This window comes from Peromyscus maniculatus, chromosome 14 (assembly GCF_049852395.1).
Source record: "Peromyscus maniculatus bairdii isolate BWxNUB_F1_BW_parent chromosome 14, HU_Pman_BW_mat_3.1, whole genome shotgun sequence".
NCBI classification, from domain to species: domain Eukaryota; kingdom Metazoa; phylum Chordata; class Mammalia; order Rodentia; family Cricetidae; genus Peromyscus; species Peromyscus maniculatus.
This window is the reverse complement of record NC_134865.1, coordinates 63,369,799-63,396,216: the sequence shown is the minus strand read 5'-3', so window position 1 is coordinate 63,396,216 and position 26,418 is coordinate 63,369,799. Positions and strand designations below refer to the sequence as shown.

At 45.8% G+C, this 26,418-nt stretch overlaps 1 protein-coding gene across 2 annotated transcripts in view; it reads left to right on the top strand.

The window, feature by feature from the left end:
• The window catches only part of Ston2 (stonin 2), a 160,012-nt gene that overhangs the window by 84,925 nt on the left and 48,669 nt on the right, over positions 1–26,418 (top strand). The window contains exon 1 of one of the 2 annotated variants that reach the window (XM_076551170.1): positions 21,250–21,437. The exons of the other annotated variant lie outside the window; for it this stretch is intronic. The gene's annotated coding sequence lies outside the window, so the exon portion shown is untranslated. Of the gene's footprint in view, positions 1–21,249; positions 21,438–26,418 lie in introns of those variants that run through there. 2 annotated transcript variants of the gene reach the window in all.

Here is a 26,418-nt window from a genome sequence, read left to right as displayed (position 1 = left end):
GGCCTGAACCCTTCCTTGCACGGGGGATCTACTGTAGACAAGGCTGTTTCACTTCTCTGCTCTCTCCAAAACAACCAGTTAATCTTTACTTTCAACTCTTGGACTTTATTCTCCTTCCTTAACACTTCAGTCCTGGTGACTAAGAAAGATTGCATTTCTCGTGAAAACATTCCATTTGCCTCCCAATGACATAATAATCCTGTCTACCACCACCACCACCACCACCTACCGCCCTTCTGACAGGGCGATGTTTTCACCCTGTGGATGTCAGGCTTTACCATGGGACTAGTGCCCTGTGCTCCCTTTGTCTGTCAGAGCTGACCATTGCTGCCCTCCATCCCCGCCATGCTCGCACCCTGGCTTGACTTCTGTTCCACTCGCTACCTTTACAGGTGCTCCTCCCCACCTTCTACATAGTGTCTCGTGTCTGCCAGCCTCCGGAATCCTCCCTGTAGACAGCCTTTCCCCTCTTCCAGGATCTGTGTATCCAAGTATAGACCCCAGTGTTAGTGCTACCCTCAGACTTGGAAAGCTAGGGCCACACCATGGACATTGTTGTGTGACAAAACTTGTCCTGGGGTGTGCAACACACACGTTCTCTTACCCCAGATAGGGAGCCCATGACAGGCTAAAGTACAGATATCACCAAATTCTAACCTGGTGAGCCTAAGTTTTGCTGGGGTTTACTTACAGGAGTGTGGGTTAGGGGTTACTCACAGGTGCAGAAATGACTCCATGACAACAGCTGCATTGCCAAAGCCCACCCCAGCATGGGTGACTGCTCACAAAAGCTGGGAACCCGGAGCACACTGCACAGCCTGCAGGCAGATCAATCGGTTGAAGGGTGCCCTTTCCAGATGCCTACCTCGGTTGGTCTAAACCTCTTTCCGGCAGCTGGCCTGTCTGCTTTCAGAGTCCTCTTTGAAGCTTTTCTCTTCTGAGTCTCTTAACTTTGCAGCTCAGTTTCACTTCACCTGAGAGGGACTCTTGGCTTTTATTGTTTACTCTGGCAGGGAGAGGCCTACTGAATTTGGTCAGTTTCGGGGACTTCCTGAAGTTGTTTTGAGTTATTTACCCTTCTGCTTTAGGAGCTTCCTCACCCCCCCTACCCCCTCCCCCACCCCTCAGGATGGAATGTTTCAATATCAGAAGAAAGTGTTCACAACAGAGATGCATAGGGGGGCGGCCACATACCAGCAAATAAGATAGTTAGCATTCCTTATTCATTCACACGTGTGCACATGCGCATGCATCTGCACACATTTGAATATACATAAACATGCACACGCGCACACACACATATACACATATACAAAAAAGGAAAAGAAAGGTAGCTTGGCTTTACCTAATGTTAATGTATGATTTTAGCAGAACTTTTTGCCGTAGTATACACAATTATATTACCCAGAAGAGTCTAGAAGACATCTCAAGGGCTTTGTGGAGCTGTGGGAATCAGCAGGTGTGTTCCCCCAAACCCACTTAGTTGTTGTAACTGCTGTGTCTCAATTGCAAGAACCTGAATTAACTTTGAGACCCCGTTTCCATCAGTGATGGCTTAGATGACCAGTATTTGATTTTTCTAAGAATAGGACTCAGGGCCAGACTTTTGAAGGGGGGTAAAACCCTTAGATATGACTAGTAGTTGGTACTATTTTTTTATTTTCCAAATCTGTCCCTTCTCTGTATGTTTACTCTGAATGAATCCACAGTTCTATATGCTCACCCTTGTATTAAACAGAACTGTCCCAAGGAATGGTTTTCAGATCAGGACTGTGGTGATCAAATTCACTGGGAGGAAGCTGCCGGGACACGGCTCTTCTGATGTAGATTGAGTCGTCCAGTGCTCACTCAATGGGAAACCAGGAACTTGATATAGGACTCAGATCATACTTCACAAGAGCAGTTATGGTCATCCCTGTGTATTGTGAGGGGTAGAATCAGTTTTTAAAGCTTTCAAATGCATGATTTTATCCATTCTTTGTTGCAGAGTGTGAGAAAAGCAGGAAAATCAGAATCTCTTCCTCTCTCTCTCTTTCTGTCTCTCTCTCTTTCACTCTCTCTTTTCTTAAACCAAGGCTTACTAGATTTTAATGATTTGTACTGTGTCCTATCAAAATTAATATTGGGATTCAGAATATTATCATATCAATTGATATATCAGTATGTGTCATTCATTACTGATGAACCTGTAATGTGCTTTGGATTATATATTTATATTTAATATTTAAATAACATATATAATTCCTTTCTTCAGAAGGGCTTGTGGCTCTGTTCTGTCCCCTGCCTTCATGTGTGCCCATGCCTACTATAGACCCTGATTCATATATAGGGGCCTCCAGAATCCTCTATGTAGACGGCCCCAGGGCCTCTTCCGGGATCTATTTACCCAAGTATAAACAACACTGCTCCATGTCACCTTTAGACTTTGGAGGCTAGGACTAGATTGTCACAGTGGACATGTGGATGAGGCCCTGATGCCAGCGAACAGGGCCTTCCCCATGAGGACTTAATATAGTCCAAGGCCACCTTGCATTCACAGTGCCATTACTGCAGGTTGGAACCAGGGCTGAGCTCCAGAGCACAAGGAGCTTCTCCAGCTCTTCAGGGTTTCTGCATCCAATGGTGGCTGGGAAGGAAGGCAGAACTCTGGGCAGGGCCACTCCTTGCTATCAGAAAGTCCAAAAGGTAGGATGCAAGGCTGTGCTCAAAATGAAGCTACAGATGTTCACGAGACGTCTGTGTCTCAGATACTATTGAAGTTTGTGTTGCACATCTCCCTGATCAAAGGGGCTTTCGCTAAGGACTTTGCCCATGTATTATTGTCTTTCCCCAGGCTTAAAGTACAATCAGATGCGTTTTGACACATGTGCAGCCATTGAAGTCATTTTCATAATGAGGATAATGAGCATTCCCTTTACCCCCAGCAGTAGTGAGTGTCATCACTATGATCCTTTCTGTTCTCTTTGTCCCCAGGCCCTTCCTCAGACACCCACTACTCTACTTACTATTACTACAAATCCATGGTTTTTGAATCTTGTATGAATAGACTCATAAGGAGGCTTTCCACTGTGCCTGGTTCCTTCACTCAGCATAATTCTTTTGAGCACATCAGTGTTGTTTAAATCTTTAATCCTTTCTATTAGTTTTGGGTTTTGGTTTGGTTTTTTGTTTGTTTGTTTTTTGATTTTGTTGTTGTTATTGTTTTTGTTTTTTGAGACAGCATGTCTCTGTGTAGCCAGGATGTCTCTGTATAGCCCAGCTGTCTTGGAACTTACTTGTAGACCAGGCTCGCCTCAGATTCAGAGATCTGCCTGCCTCTGCCTCCTGAGTGCTGGAATAAAAGGCATGCAGTATCCAGCTAGTGAGTAGTATTCTATTGTATGATTATAGTGTTTCATTTTATTGAAAGACACAAACAAAGCTAAGATTTTTTTTATTAATTTTTTTGAGATTTTAATATAGTTCTTTAATTTCCTCCTTCCTTTTCTGGAGATGTAATGGTCTTATTAAATAGGAAACACAGAGCCAAATGCAGAGTTAAAAGCCCAAGAGGTCAGAGCAGTAACTGAGAGCTGATACTAAAAACTGCCTTCTTACCCTTTGCTGCCACTGTCGTCCTTCCCCTGAGAAAGAGGCATACTTCCTGTGTATCTGTCTTTTTATTGACTTTCTGTTCTGCCTTCTCATTGGTTGTAAACCCAACCACATGACCTTCTCGTCACTGCCTGTCTATACAGACCTCTAGGTCTCTATGGTTGGTATTGAGATTAAAGGTGTGTGTCTCCATGCTGGCTGTATCCTTGAACACACAGAGATCTGCCTGTCATGTGATCCAGATTAAAGGCGTGTACCACCACCACCCAGCTTCTGCTATGGCTTGCTATTAGCTCTGACCCCCCAGGCAACTTTATTTATTAACATATAAATAAAGTCACATTTCAGCACAAATATCGCCATACTTTTCTCTCTACAAAGCCTCCCAAGTACCCCCAACCCCACGCTCTCTTTCAAATTCATGGCCTCTTTTTCTTTGTTGGTACATACATACATTCATACAATCTCCTAAATACATGAATACAACCTGCTCAGTCCATATAATGTTGTTACTTGTATGTGTGTTTTCAGGGCTGACCATTCAGTATTGGATAACTGATGGCTGTGTTCTTCCCTCGAGAAGACAGTTTCTCACTGGTCTCAGCAATCCTTAATTGCCTGTAGTTCTTTGTCTGTCATTGAGGCTTGGTGAGCCTTCCCCTTTCTGTGATAGTGTTTCTATGGGTGTATTCCTTGAATGCAAAGATAATGTTTGTGATACTTGAGGACCCAAGTCATTGCTTTTGATATTTTGCCTCTTGGTCTATGATGGCTAAAAATAAAATCGTCACCACTGGACAAGCTAAAAGGAGCAGCCCTGAACATCGAGTATATAACCATAGTTACAAAAGAAAGACTAAGCCAGGTGTGGTCATACTATCAGGCTAGCCTGATCTACAAAGAGAGATCCAGGACAGGCACCAAAACTACAGAGAAACCCTGTCTTGAAAAAAATCAAAAAAGAAAAGAAAAGAAAGAAAGAAAGAAAGAAAGAAAGAAAGAAAGAAAGAAAGGGAGAGAGAGAGAAAGAGAGAGAGAATGATTATTATAGAGGGGACATCATGGGGATAGTTAGAAACTGGGTGCTTGGGAAGTCCCCAGGAATCCACAAGGATGACCCCAGCTTAGACTACTAGCAATAGTGGAGAGGGTACCTGAACTGGCTTACCTCAGTAATCAGATAGGTGAATAAATATACTAACTGTCATCATAGAGCCTTCATCTAGTAACTGATGGAAGCAGATGCAGAGATCCACAGCCAGACACCTGGCCAAGCTCTGGGAGTCCAGTCAAAGAGAAGGAAGAAGGAGTCTATGAGCAAGGGGCATCAAAATCATGATGGGGAAACCTACAGAGACAACCAAACTAAACTAATGGGAACTCATGAACTTTAGACCAACAGCTGTGGAGCCTCCATGGGACTGGACTAGGCCCTCTGTATAAGCTAGACAGTTGTGTAGCTTGATCTACTTAAGGGGCCCCCTGGCAGTGAGATTGGAATTCTTCCCTGGTACATGAGCTGGTTCTTTGGAGCATACTACCTATGATGGAACACCTTGCACAACCTTGATGCAGGGGGGGGGGTGTCTTGGACCTGCCTCTGTTGAATGGACCAGGTTCTGCTGATTCCCCATGGGAGGCCTTACCTTGTCGGAGGAGGGAATGGTGGGTGGGTTGGGAGGGCTGGAGGGGCAGGAAGAGGGAAGAGAGGGGGATCTGTGGTTGGTGTCTAAAATGAATAAAAAATTCCGTAATAAAAAAAGAATAATAAATAAAAGGGGGGAGAGAGAATGTTTATCATCAAGAAATCTAACCAAAAAAAAAAAATGCTGGAGAGGATGTGAGGGAAGAGGAACCTAGATTCGTCATTGTGGACATCAATTGGGAGGTTCCTCAAATAATTAAAAATCAAACTGCCATATGACCCAGCTCTTCTACTCCTGGGAACATATCTAGACAGCCCCATATTCTACCATAAGGATTTTTATAGATCCATGCTTATCACCACTCTATTCATGATAGCAAGGGGATGGAAACAACCCAGATGTCCACCAACAAATTAACGGATAACGAAAATGTGCTACATGTACAAAATGGAATACTACTCATCTGTGAAGAAAAATAAAATCAGGAAATTTGTAGGAAAAATGGATGAACATGGAAAGCATAACATTAAGCAAGTGACCCAAACTCAAAACAAACTGCACATTCTGCCTCTCCTGTGTGGATCCTAGCCTATAGTATGTACAGGTATATATGGAAACAGCTGTCAGCATACCATTTAGAAAGGAGACCAAGAAAAGGTAATGCTAGTTGATAAGGAAGGACAGAATGCAGGGAAAAGAACACATGAGCCATGAAAGAGGATAATGAAGCTTTAGTTTTGTTTTGTTTTTTCTAGTTTCAACTCTCATGGTTTTCTTTTTCTCGAGTACATAAAAATGTAACTGATAGTCAAAGTATAAAACCTGAAGTGAGCCTGCAGTGGTGGCGCACACCTTTAATCTGATCACTCTGGAAGGCAGAGGCAGGAGGATCGCTGGGAGTCCAAGTCCAGCCTGGTCTACAGAGTGAGTTCCAGGATAGCCAGGGTTACACAGAGAAACCCTGTCTCAGAAAAACCAAAATCAAACAAACAAACAAATCCCTGAAGTGAAGCTCCATGGCTCCAGAATGGCCCTTCTAACCATAGAGAACTTCCCTGAGATGTACAGGGTTCGGGACTGGGCAAAGGTGTGTTTGAGTGGCTTCCTTAATCTATCTGTGTGGTGTTTTTGTTTGTGGGTTAATTACAGTACAGTGACTTTACTGAATAAAAAATGAAGGTTTTTTATTACATATTTGAAACTGGGTTTTTTGTTTGGTGGGTGGTTTTGGCCTCTGCTTTGGGTTGTAGAAGCAGTTCCATCCCTCTTTGTTCCTGCACTCACACCTCCTGTATCTGCTATTGAACTTGGCTTGTGGTTTCCCTTTACGGTGGATCCAAATACCACCCCTGACAAGCACCCCTGGGACATCTGCCTAGATTTATTAAGTGCTCTTGTAAGTGATAGATAACCCAATTTTATTCTCAGCATGGAATACTTCACCTCTGAGAGTTGAGCTATGTGGGAATGTCTGGTTCCCAACACCCAGATGTCCACCAGACGCCTGAATGTTCTATGATTTAACTCCATTCTGGCTCGGGAAATAGTGTAATGACCCAAGGTTGTTGCTCAGTGCCATGACTACTCTTCTGTCAGCTGTCGGTCACTAGGGTGCTAGCTAGATGTCTGTCTGACTAGGCATAAATTGGGCATTCCCATGACCCCTACTTTGAGTTTGATTAATTAGCTACACCCTGTCACAGAACTTAGGGAAACACTCTGGAACACTGGCCAGTTTAAAGGTAAAAACCAGACGGAGGAGACGATAGGGCAACATTCCTGGGAAATGGCACAGAGCTTTTGTACCCTCTCTGGGCATGCCACCTCCCAGAAATCTCTTCATGTGCAATTACCTCTGGGGGATTTGTGGAGGCTTTATCAGGTAGGCATGTCAGTTACATCAGTGGCTATCGGTTATGAACCCAGGCTTCAGTCCTTACCTTACCAGAGTTCTGGGAGATGGACCTACAAAGTCCAACTCTGATCACATGCTTAGTTCTCCTGAGTTCCCCTCTCCTGAGGCTCTCCGGGAGTCTACCAAGAGTTGCCTCATTAAAACAAAAAATTCGGTCACTCAGAGGAATCCAAGGAATTTAGAAGTTCAGTGTCAAGAAGTGGGCTCAAGGACCAATCACTAGAACAAACGGTTTTTCCCAGCACCCTTCCCTACAAGGGTTCTTGGAGCTCTGCCTGGGGAAATGGGGCAAAGACCGCGTATAAATGTATGCCATAATGGCATCCTTTCACATACATGCTGGTACCCCAAGGCAGGACCCTGTTCTGTCGCAGCCAGTCACAGCATCCTCACTGTGTTTCCCAGAACACTGGGCATTCTTGTGTTCATGCCTGCCAGCCTTGCTGTGTAGGGCTCTTTCGCTTGCTGTTCTTTATCTAGAAGCCTGTTCCTGGTGATCATCCCAGAACTGCTTACTCAATTTCTTGGTTCCTGAAGAAAGCCTTCCCAGACCGACCACTCCACTTAGGCAGGGTCTCCTCGTCCTTCTTATTCTTGACCTCTCTGCCCTCCTTTTTCCCCATTGCCCTTACCCATCCGTTCAGTTGCTCTTGGCATATCAGCACACTCTTGCTCATACGTACACACAGGAAAACACAGATACATACAAGTAAAATAAATTGTTGCCGGGCAGTGGTGGTGCAGGCCTTTAACCCCAGCACTCGGGAGGCAGAGGCAGGCGGATCTCTCTAAGTTTGAGGCCAGCCTGGGCTACAGATTGAGTTCCAGGACAGGTGCCAAAGCTACACAGAGAAACCCTGACTGGAAAAACAAAAAAAAGTAAAAATGAAATATAAAGAAATTTTTTAAAATATTATGAAAATTTTGAGGTCCATTGTCATCATCTGGTGCTCTTTTCCTTCTCTGTCGTCCTGGTAAACAGACAGACATTTCCCACATGACTGTTAACTGGCAGATCAGTTGTACCCTTAGGACTTCTGTCCTCTTGGGAGGGGAAGGAGAAGCTGTTCTTCTGTTCTGTGCTTCTCTCCAGACCCCGCTCACCTAGCACATCTCATTAAGTAGGAACCACAGACTGTGATGTGTGAGACTTGGACGGTGTGAGCGGGTCATGATGAATGCTTGTCTGAGAACTAAGATATGGAAGTAGAGAGACAGCATTCTGATGTTACCTCCCCCAGCATATTAGAAGGGGGGTTGCAGCCACTATTCTAGAGTTTTTAGAAACTCGATCAAGGGTCTCATTTCAATGACTCAAGGCTCCAGAGTGAACTTAGCATATCTTCTTCTTTCTCTGTTTTGTAAGGTTCATCATGTGTGGTGGGGCTTGAATTGTGTCCTGATATTTAAGTAAATGAAGGAAAGGAAAGAAAGAAAGAAAAACGAAGTCTTTCAAAAAATCTAACATCTCACTTCTTTATAGATGCTTCTGAGACAAAAGATGCTTAGGAGACTCTGTACTTCCAGCACAGAGCAACTGAGTATGGGATGAGGCACATTGCTGAGGCCCCTGGGGTGACTCAGGGACCTAGAGAGTCTCACCTGGATTTTGAGGGTCATGGTCCCCTCTGGTCCCACTGACACACTGGAGCCTTGACTCACATTCTGACTAAGAATCGTATGAGGTGCAGGCACCATTTAGCATCAGCCTGACTGATGATCTTCTTGGCTTTGGAACAGAAACACTGAGGAAGACACCTCTAACCACCCACTTCCAAGAAGACAAGAAGTAATTTCAGAGCGGGTATTCAGAACCAAGCTTTCTCTTCAGACAGAAATTTGAATGTCACTTATAATGACAGTGATTTCTCCTTCAGACTTTTGAATGACATACAACTTCCTGACAAAGATGAAAATATAACTATAGAATCTGTTAAAAGTTAGAAAACCATGTTGATGCCAAGTAGCTCCATGTAATAGAATATGAATTCATCACCAGGGGCATGAAGGGGTGACTGGCCAGTGTTACAAGTGTACCCTGAGTTCTCACTTCAGTGGTCCATGCCTGAAAGACTTACTTTCTAGGGAGCAGCCCATTCCAAGCTCATACAACACTGCACCAGGCTACCTGTCATATAACCATCAACTGCCTGTTTGGGATACTTCCTTTGCTTCAGAGGAAGCTGGACCTTGCTGGACCTCTTGAAACACATATCTCTGAGATTAAGGGTTTCTTTCAGCTGCAAAACTGGAAAAGGAAAAATAAAAATGGCATAAGGTTGTTGTGAAGTGTGTCACTTTTCTTGTTCCATTGATAAAATAACAAGGAAAAAAGGACAAAGTAGAAAGGCTGCTGAGGAAGGGGGGGAGTTGCACACCTTTAATTTTAGCACTTGGGGGGCAGAGGCAGGTGGATCTCTGAGTTGGAGGCCAGCCTGGTCTACCGAGTGAGTTCCACGACTATATAAAGAAACCCTATCTCAAAAAACAAAGAGGAGGAAGAGGAGGAGGGCCTTATTTTGACCTGGTTTGGGCATCTAGTCCTGGTGGAGAAGTCACATTGGCAGAAGCATGAGGGAGCAGGTCACTTTGTGTCCATAGCCTCTATAGTCAGGAGACTGTAGATGCTGGTGTTCTGCTTGCTGCCATTTCTGTATTCATTGCTGGACCCCAGGGGGAGGGATGGCACTGCCCATGTTCTGAGTGGGCACTCCTCTCCCTTTTAATCCTTCATAGAGAAGTCCAGATACGTGTTTCTGTGTCAATCCTAAATCCCATCAACGTGATAGTAAAGATTATCACATGGATATTGACAGAAAAGTGTATTTAAAACTCTTAGGATAATGATTGATACAGTAAGTTTGCTTAGAGGACATCAGCTCATCCAATGAAATAATAATTGTCTCTTTACATTTATTATTATCCCCCTATCTGAAATCAATAAAGAATAACTTCGATCTGTTTTATATGTCAACTTACAATGTACTTGAAAATAGCTAAAAATCTTCAATCCACAGTCTACTTATAAACTTAATCCTGCTAAGACAAAACAGTAAAGGACCTGCCTGAGTTAGGTTTGGTATGATGCCATGTAATCTAGAGAACTCACCAGTAAAAATGTTTTTAATATTTTAATAACAGTGACTTTTCCTTGAAATTTCTCTCCTCAAAAGAGAGATCTTAGTGTTAACCAAGAAAAACAGTTTTTCATTGCTATATTCAAAGATGGAATTTGCCTATGATGTATATAAAGACATGGAAATTTTAGTGTTATTTACTTATAAAATCATGGTTGTTTTTTAGTGTGAATATGAATCATCCCAAACCAGCAAAGCCAGCTGGATGCCCCTGTTTGCTTTCTGGGTGGCACTGGGTGAGTAGGCCCATTCTTTGCAGTGCCTGAGTGAAGGAGATTGTCCTAAAATGTGCCTCAAGTCTGTGTCAGCAGCCAACTGCAGACCATGCCCTCCACATACCTCCCACTGATGGTGCCCAGCATTGTAGACAGAAGTTTTCCTATGTTCCGCCTGGTCCCGCAGCAGCTCTGTCCCAAATACACACACAGAGGCTTTTATTAATTACAAACTGTATGGCCTATGGCTCAGGCTTCTTATTAAGTAGTTCTTATAACTTAATTCAACTCATTTCTATTCATCTATATGTTGCCATGTGGCCATGGCATTGCCGGTCTGCTGGCATCTTGTTGCTCCTCCTCGGGCACCAGGCTGCTGGCACATCCTCCCACTCTCCTTTCCTCTCTCATGATAATCCTTTCTCGGATTTTCCCACCTGGCTCCATCCTGCCCTGCCATAGGCCAATGCAGCTCTATTTATTAGCCAATGGGAGCAACACATGTTCACAGCAGACAGAAAGACATCCCACAGCACAGCCACAGCATCCTCAGGAGCTTTGCTTTGCCAGGTCAGGGGGTTAGGACAAATCCAGTTGCCTACACTGAAGAGTTAAAACCACTTATGGTCCATTTAATGCTGACAACTGCCCTTAAGGGAAATTCTACTGTTTTGTTAGAGAATACAATTCAGCGTCTCTTAGTGGGGTTTGTTCCCTGCAAAGATGTCAGGCCAAGTCTTCATTAAACTGTTGGACAGTTGTGAGGTTGGGGCACTCGCCCTTCCTGCAGTGTCTGGCTGGGATGTGTGGGATTCTGGTAGTCTTTTGTTTAGTTTCCATGGTCCTGACCTCAGCTATTCCGTGTGAAGAGGAAGGAAAATGGTGGTTGTTAGCTCTAGTAAAGTCATTTCCTCATGGTTCCCTTCTCTCCCTCTGCCCTATGGCTGGATTTAAGTATAGAGACCACCGTTGTGATGTGACTTTGGTTTATTTTTTTAACTTTATTTTATGTTCATTGGTGTGAAGGTATCAGAAAACTGGAATTATAGACAGTTGTAAGATACCATGCAGATGCTGGGAATTGAACCCTGGTCCTCTGAAAGAACAGCCAGTGCTCTTAACTACTGAGCCATCTCTCCTGCCCCAACTTTGGGGTTTTAGATCAGAGTTCATTGCTTGCCTTGTGGACAGTGCATGAGGGTATGGGAGGAGAACGGGGGCAGCCTCATTTGTGCTCATCCCTGGTCCTGTGTCTCTCTCCCCTCCCTCCTAATGGTGTCGGTGGTCCTGTGGAGCTGAATGACATCACTCATACATGGTATCAGCCCTGGTTCTGCCTTGTCTAAACAGTATCCCTGCCAGTGACACAGGATTAGGGCTGCTATGAGAGGCTAAGTAGAAAAAAATAAGAGAGCAGGAGAGTAAAGATGTTAGCACACAGAGTGGCTTATTGTTGAGACTCTAGAATTCAAGAGGCCAGGGAGGAGAACTGCAAATTTAAAGCCAGCTTTGTCTATATAGCAAGTTCCAAACCAGCCTTGGTTACATGATGGGACTTTGGCTTTAAAAAGCAGAAAAGGGGAGACACACACACACACACACACACACACACACACACACACACACCCCTCAGCACAGTCTAACATGTGACAACCAGGTCCACATTTTTAAAGACACCTGGGACTAGAATCTGCTACTGGCAAGAACCAAGTGTCAGTGGTGGTTCCAGAGCAAGTCAGTCCCAGAAGTCACTGAAAAAGGCTGGCTTTTTATTTCTGTAGAAAAAGATAATGTTTTAGCCTTGAACACACATGCATAGACACACAAGCATGTACACACACATGCATAGACACACAAGCATCACACACACACACACCACTGTCTTGGATTTTTTTTGTTTGTTTGCTTTTGTTTTTTTTGAAAAAGGATTTCTCTGTGTAATAGCTCTGTCTGTCCTGGAACTCACTCTGTAGACCAAGCTGGTCTTGAACTCAGAGATTCGCCTGCGTCTGCCTCCCAAGTGCTGAGGTTAGAGGCGTGCACCCCCACAGCCCGGACTGGATACTTTTTTATTCACTCGTAGCTGGATATTTTAGTCCCACTTAAAAGTTTTGCCTATAGTTTTAGTAGCTTCATTTTAGGGCAGCAGTTCTTACCCTGTGGGTCGCGACCCCTTTGCCAGTTGTGGATCAGATACCTTGCATGTCCGATATTTACAATATGATTCATAATAATAGCAAAATTAATTATGAAGTCACAACTAAAGTAATTTTATGGTTGGAGGGTCACCACATGAGGAAGTGGTGAGAACCGTTTTGGAGATCCAATAGGAAATGATTAGTAGACCCCAAATGTGAGCAGAAGTCTTACAGCCTTTTTTTTTACTTCCTTCCTTGCCCCAAAGTAATCATTAGGCAGCAAGTTATGACTCGTTTTTTCAGAGGGGCGGGAAGAAATCTGTGTGCAAAACCCCCTAATCTCGGGCACTGGAGTCGGTGTTAACAGATGCCGAGAAAGGAGGTACCTCCTGCTCTGAAGGAGCTAATCTGGGGAAATAAACCCAGCACACCTGAGATAATTAGCCATCAGCTGAATGCTAACTAAATCATATGCCATTGACCCCTTTAGAATTCAGTGTGGGTGAGGGAAAAGGTGGAGATGGTCACGGGCGCTCCTTGGTAGCCAACGCTATCAAATAGAAACCTGCAAAGATATGCTCGCAACCCCCGACCCACTTATCAGAGCCGAGACTCATCTTGTCTCTCTGACATCCTACTCCATGCACAGTGTGTTCAGGGGACATGAACAACCGCCACCGTCATTTAGTGTTTTAAATATGCAGGCAGTGGCTCTGTTACAGGTGTCATGGCAGCACCCTTGCCTGCCATGTACTCCTCTTCATTATTGTGATGAATTCTCCGTGCGAGGGGAGGCGGTGGCTTACTGACCTTTTGCACAGTTAAGTAGCATCTTGCTTCAGTGCGCATGTGCTCCCATTAGGCCACAGACCTACCTGAAATGAAATAAGGGCCGAGTGAAGGATGCCTGGGATAGGACATCCCTCCCACTCACGATGCCTGGGTCCTGTTCATGCTTCCCCTTCCCCGCCGGAGAAGAGGAAAGCTGCCAAACTGCACAGAGAGCATTCTCCTCAGGACATGTCTGTGCCGGCAGGTTGTGTAGCTTCTGCCTACCTGCCTTGCAGGGAGAGTGTCCTGACGTGTCGGTACTTGTGCCGCTTTGAAGAGTCGGCTGTGTGCTGCCTCGCTGATGTTAGGCAGATTCGAGCTGATTCACCTTCTCGCATCTGGGATCCCCACCCACACCCCACACGCCACCGCTCTTTCTCTATGCTTTGGATCTGAGTTCTCTGAGTGTTTTGTTTCTCAGAGATGTTGTAGCAAATTAACACGACCTAGGTGTCTTCACACAGTAGAAATGTATCCTTTTGCAGCTCTAGAGACAAGAAATCCAGACTCCACGTGTTTTTAGGGTATCAAGTGACTTCCCGAAATCTCCAGCATTCCTTGGCTTGTAGTAACATAACTCCAGTCTCTTCCTCCATTTTACATACCCTTCTTGTCTGTATAGCATTGCATTTCTTACAAGGAAAACTCTGATTAAACTGAGGGGGCCCACCCTAATCCATCATGACTCATCTTGAGTCACCTCTGTCAAGTCCCCATTTCCAATTAAGGTTCCATTCACAGCTTCTAGAAGGCTAAGACATCAGCCTGCTATTGAAAGGACACAGTTCAACCCACTGTAAAAGGTAAGCTTTCAGTTACCATAGTGAAAATTCCTGAGATAATCAACTTAAAAAGAGAAAATATTTACCTCGACTCAGTTTCGGAAGTCTTTGTCTGTATTAGTTACTTTTTGTTGTTGTGACAGAGGGAGACTCCATGACAAGGGAATTACGGCACCAGCTGGCAGCAGCAAGAAGCTGAGAAATCACATCTCAACAACACAAAGGAAGCCAAGAGAGCAAACCGGAAATAGAGCAAGGCTCTAGACTCTAAACCCCGCCCCCCCAGTGACATCCTTCCTCCAGCAAGAATCTATGTCCCCAAAGTTCTGTAACTTCCAAAAACAGCACTACCAATCAGGGACCACGTATTTAAATACATGAGCCTAGAGGGGACATTTCTCAAACCACCTGCTTTCCATGATCAGTTGCCTTCGTACATCCTAGTAGGAGGTCATGGCAGAGCAAGATTACATGAGCTCATGGCTACAGAGTACAAAAGAAAGGGTAAGAGTTCACAGTCCTCCTCAAGGAGCTTCGGACCTTCTACTAGGTCCCGCCCACTAGGGACCCCACTGCCTCCCAGTCCCCCTAGGACTGAGCCTTCAGTACATGAGCAGAGGGCCACTTTGCCAAACCATAGCACTAGGTCAGTCCTAATACACCTCGAGTTTTGAATTGCTAAGATGATGCATGGGAAAGTTTGTTATACCTTTCCTCTCCACTCTTATGTAGGTTTGAAATTTTCCATGATCTGAATGCGGAAAATCATTTGGCAAATACATATCCTCCTAAAAAGTGATCTGAAGGTCTGATAACAGAAGAGGAATGGAGGAAAAGAGCTGTCTGTGCCCACGTGGAAATAACCTGGTCCCATTTTTTTTTCCGCCTGAACTCTTCTCAACTGCTAGGGGTTTGAGGGAGCCCCCTGTGCTGAACATCATCAGCCAAGCAGACCCTGTTAGGAGGGGAAGGATGGGGAACAGCAGAAGTCACTCCATTCCTCTCCGTCAACAGGGCCAACACTCTGCCATCACTCACTCTTCAGAGCCCTGGCAGTGATTGGCCAGCGATGGTCAATGTTCAGCCCTTGAGCAGTGCCCTGCAAGGTACAAGACGTTTCGAAGATGCCTCTCAGCTAGTCTTCCATCCCAGCCCGTCAACCACCTAATATGGTCCTCTCTTGAGAGACCAGGAATCTGGAACGCCCAACGATGACTAGTCAGAGCATAGGTCACAGGGTTCAAAGGTTGTCTTCCCCACCAGGGTACACTTGGCCGTTTCTTCCTTCCCACTGAGTCTAGAACAGCTAAAGATATAAGCAAGCATTTGTTTCTATCTTTCTAGTGCTGCCTGTTTGGGGGAACAGCTGTATTACCAACTCCAGACGTTGCTGTCTTTCCAGATGGGCAGTGACTGTTCAGTACCATTGAGAATAAGAACAAATACACTTGTTAGCAGTGATCCTATTGGGCATGAGGAGCCCTCTAAGTTAGAGGAGAGGGTGTGGGAGGAGGGAACAAATACTCCATCAGCTGCTAAGCTCTTGTGTGTTCTAGCTCTCTGGAAGTTACAGTCTGCTATCATAGTGGGAGCCAAAGGGAGGGTGAAAATGGGTTCATTTCTCTGTCCTTTTTTCCCCCCATCTTAGAGTGAAATGTATAGCATTCACTCAATTGTAACCACCTTACAGGAATGTGAGTCACTGCTGTCCCTTCTGTTAGTCTGCCATCTGTCACTTCGTCTACGAGGCTTCCCTTGTTTGGGAAGGTGTGTAGAGAAATGGAGCAAGGCAAGAGCTTAAAACTAAGCCATGGAGATGCTTCCAAAGTTGCATTGGGCTGGGCAGCGGTGGCGCACGCCTTTAATCCCAGCACTCAGGACGCAGAGGCAGGTGGATCTCTGTGAGTGGGAGGCTAGCCTGGTCTCCAAATCGAGTTCCAGGAAAGGTGCAAAGCTACACAGAGAAACCCTTGGGGGGGGGGTGCATTGGGAGGATTGAAACCCAGGGAGCTGTTTTTGAAGGGCTCTGTTTTGTTTTGTTTTGAACAGAACTATCTGTTGAGAAAATAAGATGTTGATTCATATTATTTCTGGACGTTTTTTCTAAGAATGAGTCAGTAAAATCACTCCTCAAATGATTTTAAAATTGCAATAGGTAGACCTAGCCCACGCCTTTAATCCCAGCACTCAGGAGGCAGAGGCAGGCAGAATTTGAAGCCAGCCTGGTCTAAAAAGGGAGTTCCAGGACAGCCAGAGTTGTTATACAGAGAAACCTTATCTGAGGATGGGTAGGGGTGTTTAAATGGCGGACAGGAAAGATTATTAATAGTAGAAGTGCATTATTTCTTGCGGTTAACTTACATATTGGCATCATATTTATGACACTTTATGTTTTTATGCACACCATGTGTTAGAGTCCCTTGTGTAATAAGGGGTTCAGGTGTATTCTCAGTTTAGAACTGTTTCATTGCTCAGTGTAAGAAAGTATGTATGCCGAGAGAAGACTCATGCAACCTGTTAAACATTTCTTTCAGTAGTCAAAGAGGGGCCGTCCAAACATGGCATCGGTATCACTTTCCCCAAGGCTCTGGAAAAATCCCAGAAGAGAGGGTAGAAAGAATGTGAGAGCCAGAGAACGGGAAGGGGTGCCGTGAAATGATGTTTTCTGGACATGGCATGGCTGTTGCACCCACCATGCCCCCAGGAACTCACAGCAGCAGCGCTTGAGGGCACAAGCTGGGCCCGCCAACATGGTGGGTGGAAGGGACGTGGTCAGGAGGCCCCATTCCTCCCTGCGCTGGCTGCTGTGGACAGTTCATGGTTGCTGGGGAAAGGGAGTCGTCTTTCTCAGTGGTGTGGCCACAGGCAAGTCACCCTTGCTCAGATGAATAACCCCCCCCCCATGCTCATGCATGTCAATGTGATTATATTCAGTGGGGGACTCACACACATACATACACACACTCACAGACACATACATACACACACACACACACACACACACACACACACACACACACACACACACACTCAAAGCATGAAAGTAGAGGGAGACTTGCTGGGAATAAGAAAGGTTTGTTGGGCCAGGCAGTGGTGGCGCACGCCTTTAATCCCAGCACACGGGAGACAGAGACAGGTGGATCTCTGTGAGTTTGAGGCCAGCCTGGTCTACAGAGCAAGATCCAGGGCAGGCTCCAAAACTACACAGAGAAACCCTATGCTGGAAAGAAAAAAAAAAAAAGATTTGGTGGGAAGGAGAGAAGGGTCGATAATGTAAGTGAATATAAACAATGTACGTTATCTATGTATGAAAGTGTGAAAGAAAAACATTTAAAATAATTTTCAAGAAGGAGAGACTATTTGAGGCACTCTCGGTTTCTGTTGTAGGTAAAGGCACTTGCTGCCTAACTTGATCTGAATTACATTCCTGGGATCCACACAGTAGAAGGAGATGACTGACTCCCATAAATTGTCCTTTGACATCTACACATGAGCTGCAACATGTATGTACACACACGCACCCCTCCACACACGCAGTAAATGCAATTTTAAAATATTCATTTTATTTTTAATTGTGTGTCTGTGGGTGGGTACAGAGTGTGTACACATGAGTGCAGGTGCCTAAAGAGGTGTCGGGTTGTCCTGGAGTTATGGGTCATCGTGGGCTGTGAGCTGCCTGATGTGGATACGGGGACCTGAATTCGGGTCATTTGGAAGAGCAGGAGTCACTCTTAACTACCGAGCCATCTCTCCAGCCCCCAGATGTAGTAATAGTAATAAAAAGGCCGAAACAGAGTTTATTGATTGTGTCTGGAACTTATAGAGCACCAATCTGAGACCCTCCACCAGAACCGTTACTCCTGGCAAATGACGTCATAATCCCACGTAAAGAACACCTTGTGGCAAAATCAGGGACCAGGGCCCTTGAGACTCTTGTCTTTGTTACTACAGCAGCTTTAAGCATTTCCTGGGCCCTTCTCCTACGCTCACCACACACAGTGGTGGGGTTCTTTTGAACCACAGCCTCTGCTCCCCAGGGTCCTGGGAAGAAAGGGTGGAGTCGATACATAATAAGAATTTTTAAAAAGCACCGAGCACATAGTAAGTGCTCAGTGAGCACTTTCCCCCCCCCATTTTTGTTGCCACCATTGCTAGGTCTTTACTTTACGGTGAGGTAGGTGCCAGAGTCTTCTCCTTCTACACCTAAGCCTCAGGTGTGGAGTTTAAACCAGGACTGGAGTGGGAAGCCAGGCAGATCCATGAAGCTTACCTTGACACACGCAGACGATACTTTTAATTAAAAAAACAACAACAAAAAACATGTTTTGTCTATGGCTGTTTGGCCTGAAGAGGTGGCTGAACATCACTTGCCTGCCTGGTGCCCTCAGAAGCCAGAAGAAGGTGTCTGAGCTCCTGGACCCCGAGTTCCAGTCTGTTGTAAGCCCACAGGTGGGTGCTGGGAGCAGTTAACCTCTGAGTCATCTCTCCAACCCCTAGAGGACACTTTTTTGTTTCTTTATTTGTTCCGTTGTTTCTTTTTCCGAGACAGGGTTTCTCTGTGTAGCCCTGTCTATCCTGGAACTCCCTCTGTAGACCAGGCTAGCCTCGAACTCACAGAGGCCCGACTGCCTCTGCTCCTGAGTGCTGGGATTGAAGGCGTGCGCCACCACTGCCCTGCCCACGAGAACAGTTTTACAGTGCAGTAACCCCATATTTTAGACTCCCCCTTGGACTTTCCCTTCCCTCCTCCCAGTGCTGGGGATCAAATTCTGGGTTTGTGCACATGCCGGGCAAGAGCTCTCCCACTAAACATGATCCCCAGCCCTGACCTCTATTCTTCTTGACTCTGATGTGCTAAGAGTGGTTCAATATGCTGATAGGGGAAATATTCTCCTATATCATTAAGTTAAAAAACTCTGCCGCGTAGCACAGCAGGGGTATACTTTAGCCCGGGTGTGTGATTTGAAAAAGTGTGTTCAGTGTGGCCAGAAACATAAGGACTGTTAGCGGTGCTTTCTTTCCTCTGAGGGATGGGACTAGTTTGGGGGATAATGGGGAAGTTACTTTGTATTTTATGCTCTTATACACCACTTGAAAGTTTCCATAATGCATTTTTTAGAAGTTTAAAAATAATTTTTGAGAGGAAGAGAAAAAGACAGTTAACATGTTTCCCCATTAGGGTTTGCTGAATTCAAACCATCCCTCTCATCAAGAAAAAACCCAAATCCCTTTGAGAAAGTTCAGCACAGGCCCCCAGGCTTGCAGATTCACAATATATATTAGCTTTTTAATTTTTGTGTGTGTGTGAGGGGGGGGAGGTGTTCAAAATAGGTTTCTCTGTGTAACCCTGGCTGTCCTGGATCTCACACTGTAGACCAGGCTGGCCTTGAACTCACAGAGATCTACCTGCCTCTGCCTTCCAAAGGTGTGCACCACCGCTGCCAGGCTGCTGCTCCTCTTTAAAATAAATTTTCAAGGTTTATTTTTAGTTACATGTGTGTCAGTGTGAATATATACCATATGTGTGCAGGTATCCTTGAATGCCTGAAGAGATTGTTAGGACCCCTTGAGCTGGAGTTTCAGTGTTGGGGTGCTGGGAATTAAACTCCCCCTGTCCTCCCTGCAGTCTTTCCTTCCCACAGCTTTTTTCTATTTTTTCTTCCTTTTGGAGACAGGGTCTCACTACGTATCCCTGGCTCATCTGGAGCTCACTATAGAGACTAGGCTGGCCTTGAGATTCTCTTGCCTCTGCGTGGGATTAAAAGTTTGTATCACCACACCGATCCGGTTTATTGTTGAGATAGGGTCTCACTAGGCATGCAGCAAATTGGTGGCCATCCTTCTGCCTCAGAGAGTGTTGTGAGTTCACACCTGAGTCACCCAGCGTCGCTTTACCTTATGTTAGCTTGTTAAAGGCTTTGAGACACTACAATAGGAAACTTTTTTTTTTTTTTGGTCCACAGACTTCTATCTCATGAAATACCAGTTTTGGGGGAACCCATACCAAATTGAGAAAAGGTGTCTTGGTCTTAGGTAAAGTGAAGGAGTGCTCTGTTTAATGTGGTACAGCCATGCCTGGTGGTGTCCTGGGACCGCATGGGGTCTTGAATTCTGGCAAACCTGGGCCCCAAATCTAGGCTTTCTACTCAGCAGCTGGCTGAGCCTGTGCTCCTATATGAAGGAAGAAGCACACCTCCTTCCTAAACGAGTTTTAGGATTAAATGAGATAAGCATCTGGCATGTAGAAAGTACCGAGGCTGATTCCCTTGTTCTCAATCTTCTTTGAGTTACCAGGGCTGTTTTTGTTTCCACACACCCGCAAATACCCTGACAGCCAAGTCACAATATGGTCCCTTTATCTGAGAAAGGCTTCCTTTCAGGATCTACCCACCACCGGGCTATCTGGTGACAGTCCTTGCGTTGACTACGTGGCTCCATTTCCATCATCTCCGTGTACAGATTTCCATCTCAATAACGCGCATCTTATGCAAAATGCAGTCCAGAGACTGTAGGAGACAGCTGAGCATCCCATTTCTCTAGAATTGAGTCGACAGGTTATTTTCTAAGGACTTTCTAGTTTTCTTGCTCCGGGCTCTTCCAGCTTCTGCCCCAGGGTAACCATTCACTTTCCTGTTGATTCAGGATAACCTAACCTAAACACAACAGGATCAAATGTGTGTGGGGAGGGGGTTCAGTCTGAAGGTGTACGCTTAAGTATCTTCCTTTTGAAGCAACCTTTATATCTTTCCATTACATTCTTGCAAGCTAATCACCCACTGCTATTTACCTCTCCCTTCAGCACCCAGGCTCAAGCCGACTTAGCTCAGAGTTCAGGAAGTAATAACAAAAGGAATCAGAATGAGCTCCCAGGCAGGGCCTGAGAAGAATCTCCCAAGTCGGCCTGGCCTCTCCCTCCTCCTGGGTGTGTCTGCCTGGGAAGGCCAGTGAGTAACCTGCGCTTTCCTCCCCCCTCGTCTTGGCCCTTCCCACCCAGACAAGAGGACTGACTGAGTGGCAGACAGGCAGCCGGGCAGGCAGACAGCCGCGGTCCTGTCGAAGCATGCACCGAGCACACCTCTACCCGCACCCACTGCCAGGACCCCTCGTCACCACCACCTCCTTGAACCGGGAGGACCCAGAGCCCGGCCCAGGGTTCCCAGGGGGACTCCGCTCACAGTGGTAAGGGCTACCTACCTGCAAGGGGATCTCTCCATGGACCTTGCTGGCTGTAGTATTGGCTTTCCTGTTCAATTGTGTGGAGGTGGGCGAGTTTCTGAGAGGTGTTCCGTTTGGTTAGTGTTCAGTGGTCCTGAGACAAAGAAATGTCTTTCTCTGGCAGTTTATTAGAACCTGTAACCTGATAGCCTGGCTTAAAACAAAACTTAACAGACTCATGACTTCTGATTGGTATAACTTACCCTTTTGGCCTCGTAGAGAGTATCCACGCCAAACCTCACCCCCACCTCAACACTCCCCTGCACTTCACCCCTCCCTCCTCCACCACTTCCAAATTGCTCACCAAATAACCAAACAGGTTTTGAGAAAAAACCAGTGCTAAGGGCTTGTGGTCATTTTAATACATGGGCCCTTCTGACTAACTGAAGTGTCCATCTTCAATGATTACTATAGCTTTAAAGTAAACCAGCATGACATTTTGTCTGAAAAGCAAAGAGCAAATCTTATTTTAAAAGGTTTTACTGTGGGGAGGTGACAAGAGGTGGTATTTTTTTGGGGGGGGAGGTCTTAAGAGATAAGTGAGTTTAATTAAATTTCTGTGAGCACAGAAGAATTAAATTAAAGCGGCAACACTCCAGGAAGAGAAAGGGCTGGTGTTTGATGTGGGCCTCGTGTGGTATTTAAGGGAGAAAACTGAGATCTTTGTTCAGCATGCTCAGGAGGGTCGCCAGGCAAAAGGAGGAAGCTGGGAAGCAGGTTTCTTGTCCGGAGCTTGGGCCAAGGGCTTCTCTCCCAGTTCCGTGGGTGAGAGTCATTCAGAGCAATCAAGTCGTTCATTGTTAACAGTCTCCTGTGCTTCAGATCTTCTGAAAACAAGCCAGAGAATGAATGCCCTGGCATATGGAGGACTCAAACCATCACCTCAGTTTCCCGGCCCGACCTCAACCTGAATACCTGGGGGGGGAGGGGGGGGGGGAGAGAGAGAGAGAGAGAGAGAGAGAGAGAGAGAGAGAGAGAGAGAGAGAGAGAGAGAGAGAAAGAGAGAGAGAGAGAAACAATGTCTGAAAGGCAAGACAAAGCAATGGGTGAAGCTAATTCCTTCACACTAGTATGTTTGAGCCATGCTGTTCTTTTAACAGCCCCGAGGAATTACCGCATGATTCCAGTAGGGTGGGAAGACGCTGAGCTGAGGCAAGCAGAGTAGAAACTATGATAGAGAGTGCCCTAAGCAGAGACACCCTGCGTGTGTGATACATGTGGAAATCTGGCACACGCCCAGGGGCCTCTCCAGTGCATCATCCTCGGGCGCCTTGGTCCAGCCAGCACAAGGCTTCTGGATAAGGAGCTGCCTATACCAATCTAACCTGAGTTTGCGAGCAGCAATGAACAGCATTAAAAAAAAAAAATGAAGCCAGGAGAGCACTTGAGCGTAAAGTTGGTTTGTGAGAGGGGAGGGGAGGGGAGCTGGGTGAAAAGCCTCTTCTTGAGGGACTTCATGCTCCCCCTCCAGTCCGTAGGAAGCCCTGCGTGCCTCCTGCTTCAGAGAGGCGCAGCTTGTCTCCCTTGTCATTATCGGTGTTCCTGGGGTGATAATGCCAGATGTTCGCTTCCTTATCCGAGTGGCTTCCCCCTTGGCTAATTAAAAGCTGAGACTAACTGACTGCCTCCCAGTCAGCCCTAGCTCTTCTCTTCTGATCCAAGTGTGGCACTTGTTTTGAAGCGAAAGGAATTGAGAAGTGGAGGGAGTGAGAAACGCTGTGGGGGGGGGGGGGGGTTTACCTGGAAGTTCCTAGTTTAAATCAGTGACTGTCCAGTTACGACAGAAAGCGACTGGACAAGCACCGAGCCATCCCGTGCCATTCTGCCGTTCTGACTCTGCAAGCGTGTGCACACGGAGTACTTTGGGGTTGTGGTAAAATTGTATCACTCCCCCTACCAAACCTGTCACACGCCCAGATCTGGGACAGAATACATCTTGGTAGGGAGTAGTTGATGATTCCTCCCATCGATGCCCTGGGCTTCCGACTTGAAACAAATGGGATGCAGTACTTGCGCAACTGGGCTGTTCTGAGGCCATCTTCACGGCAAATTTAGCATCTCTTATTATTCTCTTACCTTTTGTACTGTTGGTGCTTGGTATTGTAAGCAGCGATGCTACCCGGCAGGTTGAAAACGAGACACAATTGTTAAGTCTCAAACACTGGGACAAACGGCCGAGGTTGCCTACTTAACCTATCAGACCCAACCCGACCACCAGGTTCTCCCAGCATCCCTCAGTCCCTCCTTGTTACAGGGTATGGCTGGCATACCCTGCCCTCTGCCCCCCACCCCAACTCGCCTGCCTGGGGGCTGGGCTGCCCCTCCCCCAGAGGCTCTTCCCTATACAACCCAGACATTTTTGTTACCCACTCTTTTTGTACCTTTGCCCCCTGGGCTGCTGCACCCGGCCCTCCTCTCTCCCCTCTCTCTTCCCCTCCCCCTCTCCTCACATGGCCCAGCTCAGTCAGGGTCATGTCCACTCCACACTTTCCCAGATGTCCCTGCTTCGGTCTGTGTTCTCCATTTTATGCAATAAACTTTCTCCTCCACCAACCTAGGAGAAGTCATGTCCTTTTCCTTCTTTTTTTCTTTCTTTCTTTCTTTTTTTTATTCAACATTAATAAGTCAGAGTTAGGCTATGTATTCCAGACAGCTTTCTTTTTTGAGAAAGGTAGACTTTCCCCTTCCCACTTGAAGAATTCCCTCCCAAGAGCCTTCAGGAACTACCTAGTTGAGCCTATTCCTCTGTCATGCTGTGTGCGGCTGGCTGGAATTCTTTCTTCTTCCGCCCCATGCTGACCAGACCTCACAAGTAGGCATTTAAAGCATTCGAGTGGCAGTGGCCAATGGCATTCTCCAAAAGGTCACGGTGATTTTTCTAGGAAAAAAAAAAAAACAGAAGCAGCACCTTATTGGATAATAACTGTTTCTAAATCTCAGCCAGGCTGCATACACGGTGGAACATAGATGGCGGGGGGGGGGGGGGGGGGGGGGGGAGAGACACGGGACACGGACAGTTGTAGATGTAGTCAAGGTAGTTTTTGCATGTTTCCCAAGTGGTAACCATGGAGCAAGGGTAAACGAAGTAGGGAGACAGAGGGAAGAAACGAGCTAGCTGGGCCAGCAGTCTGTGGCTGAGGTATAATAGCCATCAGCCTGTAGTCTCCAGCAAGCTCCAGTGTTCCTGCTTCTCTGGGCTGTTTGCAGCTCTTACATGTTATCTTTGTCATGTATCATTTCTTCTCGTGCTCTGGTGCTCCTCATGTTAAGATTGTACACGTTCTCCGAGGACGTAGCTCTCATCAGCAACGTCACGTTTCATGTCTAGTCACATCCCACTCCAGGAAGAGACATTGCAGAGAGACAGGTTTGCCCTGACCAGATTCTCATGTCACCGACATCTTCAGATGCCCCCAAACAATGATATACAACATGCTGGAAGCACACAGATTGCTTCTGCTTTGGTGCAAGGCTGAGGTCGTAAGGATTTTCAGGGGTATGTGCATGCATATGCAAGCACAGGCAGAAGTAGAAATAGAGATGAAGCTTTAACGTGAAAACCTTGGATCTTTTCTAGATGAAAGCCCAAATAATGGCCCTTGCTTAGGAATCACACATGGCTAGAGCTTACATTTTCCCCCCATTCTGTGTAATAAATTGATGGCAAAAAAGGGGGGCGGGGGAGTCCTGTCATTCTCTTTGAATCTATTCCATTGCAGCATGATTTTGTTGCTCCTTTTACCAAGTGGTGGTGTTTGTTTTTCCCAGATTTCTGAGCTAGGCTTGGCTTCATTACTTGCTTTGGCCAGTAGACATGCGGACGTAAAGTGTGTGCTCCCTAGTCCAGATCTTGGGAGACCTCATATACTTGTGCTTACTCCTTTGGAGGAGATGCACCTTGGAATGGCTCACAGTGAGTGCCGCAGAAACCCACTTCTACCAGCTGATAGTGATTGTACCAGCCAGATGTCCAGACACTAGGATGGTCCAGCCAAGATCAGCCAACCCACAGACTGATGACCACTAACAAATACTTATTGGTTTAGGCTAGAATATAGATTGGTTTGTTATGCAACCCTCAATTAACCGATACATTTGGTCTACCTGGACTTGGTTCCTGTGCACATATTTTGTATCAACTAATGTCATCACAGGATTGATTTGGTCAGCACATGGAGTTCTGTTAAATTGGTATTGGATGAGAGGTCCTCAATTCTTATGATTGTTACCACTGCCATGGTGGTTTTTTAACAGTACAGGCCTGTGTCTTGTGCCAGTATTTCATCAAATACCTATTGATGGCGATTTAGACTCTATAGTGTGCAAAGCTCTGGTGATTGACCAAGATTAACAGCTAGTAGTAACTGGTTGGTTTTGCCAATCCACTAGATTGTCATTATTACTGCAAATGCAACAATTCCAGTTTGTCTAGTACTTAAGCAAGTAACACGTGGTGCTTCAGAATTTGTTACTGACTCTACTTTCAACTGCAGAAATATACTTTATTATTGTCTTCAGGGAAAGCACATTGGCCCAGATGCTAGATGGGGGGGGAAAAATCACAGGTACAGATTGATAATTAGAATTATGTAATCCTTACCACTTGGGTTCTCTGGGGCTTAGAACATGGCATGAACTCATGAGTCTTGGGCATTAGAAAGGTAATGGGACTCTAAATTTATGGAGTAATGGAGAAAACTATCAGAGATGTCTTATTTTATGTTAAGGAAAAGCAAACACTATTTTAACTCTTTGACTACAGGTAAACCAGTATTGTGTTGGGTGTATCAGTTGTTGCCACAACCAACTACAGACTGGGCACACCTTTAATCACAGTCTGGTCTGCATAATGAGTTATAGGCTAGCTATAACTACTATACACAGAGGAACCCTGTCTCAAAAAAAAAAAAAATCAATACTATTACAGGATCCCTGTGGAATACAA